This window comes from Ascidiella aspersa, chromosome 5 (assembly GCF_963924565.1).
Source record: "Ascidiella aspersa chromosome 5, kaAscAspe10.2, whole genome shotgun sequence".
NCBI lineage: Eukaryota > Metazoa > Chordata > Ascidiacea > Phlebobranchia > Ascidiidae > Ascidiella > Ascidiella aspersa.
The window spans coordinates 13,889,132-13,891,631 of NC_139451.1; the positions used below are offsets into that span (position 1 = coordinate 13,889,132).

General features: G+C 56.9%; 2 non-coding genes and 1 pseudogene across 2 annotated transcripts in view; all 3 read right to left on the reverse strand.

Annotated features, from left to right (window-relative positions):
• LOC146144632 (large subunit ribosomal RNA) overlaps positions 1-262 on the reverse strand; it is a 2,113-nt pseudogene extending 1,851 nt beyond the window's left edge.
• A 271-nt stretch (positions 263-533) lies between these two features.
• Positions 534-687, reverse strand: LOC146144633 (5.8S ribosomal RNA). The gene has a single exon (XR_014499029.1). It is a non-coding gene; the product is annotated as a 5.8S ribosomal RNA (ribosomal RNA).
• Positions 688-934: 247 nt separating this feature from the next.
• Positions 935-2,500, reverse strand: part of LOC146144634 (small subunit ribosomal RNA) — a 1,811-nt gene continuing 245 nt past the window's right edge. Inside the window, exon 1 of the ribosomal RNA XR_014500631.1 lies at positions 935-2,500. This exon is cut by the window's right edge and continues 245 nt beyond it. This is a non-coding gene — a ribosomal RNA (small subunit ribosomal RNA).

Here is a 2,500-nt window from a genome sequence, read left to right on the forward strand (position 1 = left end):
AACAACCCGACTCTGGGAAGACGCCGTAGCGCGCCCGCCTGTCGCCGCCATGGGCCTGACACCCGCTCTGGGAAAAGGCCTCGATCAGAAGGACGCGGGCGACCGGCGAAGCGCGCCGTGACGAATTCCGTACGCCACAATTCCGCGCACTCCAAAAGCGCGCGGATTCGGCGATGGGCACATCCCGCTTCACTCGCCGTTACTGAGGGAATCCTCGTTAGTTTCTTTTCCTCCGCTTAGTAATATGCTTAAATTCAGCGGGTAGCCTCGTCCGACCTCAGGCCGAAAGTAAGGACCGGGACTATTCTTCCCGTTCCGCGCTCGCCGTCGGCGCCGCGCGCCGCCGCGCACCTCGATTCCCGCCCTTGAGCCGCCAGCCGTTGGCCTCTTCGAGGTCGACTCGCCGCCGCCGCGCGGGATTCTGGTCGCGATCGTCGCGCATCGTGCCGTGCTGTCTTGAGCGGGACGGGCGCTCGCGCGTCCGACGCCGCAGCAGCCGCGCGGAGAAATCCCCGCGCGGAACGTTTGCAACGCGACCCTGAGGCGGGCGCGGCCCCGGGATTGACCCGAGGCCGCAATTTGCGTTCAGAACGTCGATGCTCAATGTGTCCTGCAATTCACACTAATTCACGCAGCTAGCTGCGTCCTTCATCGACTCACGAGCCGAGTGATCCACCGCCAAGAGCCATCCACGATTGTTTCGCTCGCACAGTGCCTCGCACTATAGGGTGACAAAATAGACCGCGCCGAGCGGTCGGCCAGGCCGACGCTTGAAGCCGGAGCGCGCGGCACCGCGGCACTCGACGCGCAAACATTACCGGGTGACCGAATCGCCGGCCGGCGCGCCGCTCCTCGCGGGTCGGGCGCCGGGTAGCAAAGACTTTTTCTCTCGCTTGTCCGAGTTTCGCGTTCGCCGAAGCGTTTGCGAGACCGTTAATGATCCTTCCGCAGGTTCACCTACGGAAACCTTGTTACGACTTTTACTTCCTCTAAATGATCAAGTTAGATCGTCTTCTCGGACGCCGGCTCGACCGTTGCCGGCCGCGCCAGGTCCAATCGGAGGACCTCACTAAACCATTCAATCGGTAGTAGCGACGGGCGGTGTGTACAAAGGGCAGGGACGTAATCAACGCGAGCTAATGACTCGCGCTTACTGGGAATTCCTCGTTCAAGGGAAATAATTGCAATTCCCTATCCCTAGCACGACCGGGGTTCAGCGGGTTACCCAGACCTGTCGGCCAAGGCGAGCACATGCTGATCCGGTCAGTGTAGCGCGCGTGCGGCCCCGAACATCTAAGGGCATCACAGACCTGTTATTGCTCAATCTCGTGTGGCTAAACGCCACTAGTCCCTCTAAGAAGTTAGACGCCGACCGATTGGGTCGCGTAACTAGTTAGCAAGCCAGAGTCTCGTTCGTTATCGGAATTAACCAGACAAATCGCTCCACCAACTAAGAACGGCCATGCACCACCACCCACAGAATCAAGAAAGAGCTCTCAATCTGTCAATCCTCACTGTGTCCGGGCCGGGTGAGATTTCCCGTGTTGAGTCAAATTAAGCCGCAGGCTCCACTCCTGGTGGTGCCCTTCCGTCAATTCCTTTAAGTTTCAGCTTTGCAACCATACTTCCCCCGGAACCCAAAGACTTTGGTTTCCCGCAAGCTGCCGGAGAGGTCGTAAAACTAACGCCCCCCGATCGCTAGTTGGCATCGTTTATAGTCAGAACTAGGACGGTATCTGATCGTCTTCGAACCTCTGACTTTCGCTCTTGATTAAAGAAAACATTCTTGGCAAATGCTTTCGCAGTCGTTCGTCTTGCGCCGATCCAAGAATTTCACCTCTAACGGCACAGTACGAATGCCCCCGTCTGTCCCTCTTAATCATTACCTCGCGCTCCGAAAACCAACAAAATAGAACCGAGGTCCTATTCCATTATTCCATGCACCATTATTCAGGCGAATCGCCTGCTTTGAACACTCTAATTTTTTCAAAGTAAACGTTCCGGCCGCCGCCGACACTCAGTCAAGGGCACCGGCGGAGAACCGGAGGTGAGGCCAGGACGGCCAGTACACGCCTTGCGACGGACCGGCCGCCTGCGCCCAAAATCCAACTACGAGCTTTTTAACCGCAACAACTTAAATATACACTTTTGGAGCTGGAATTACCGCGGCTGCTGGCACCAGACTTGCCCTCCAATGGATACTCGTTAAAGGTTTTAAAGTGTACTCATTCCAATTACAGGGCCTCGTTTAGAGTCCTGTATTGTTATTTTTCGTCACTACCTCCCCGCGTCGGGAATGGGTAATTTGCGCGCCTGCTGCCTTCCTTGGATGTGGTAGCCGTTTCTCAGGCTCCCTCTCCGGAATCGAACCCTGATTCTCCGTTACCCGTAAGAACCTCGGTAGGCCAGTACCGTACCGACGAAAGTTGATAGGGCAGACACTTGAATGATCCGTCGCCGGTGCGAGACCGTGCGATCCGCAAAGTTATCCAGAGTCACC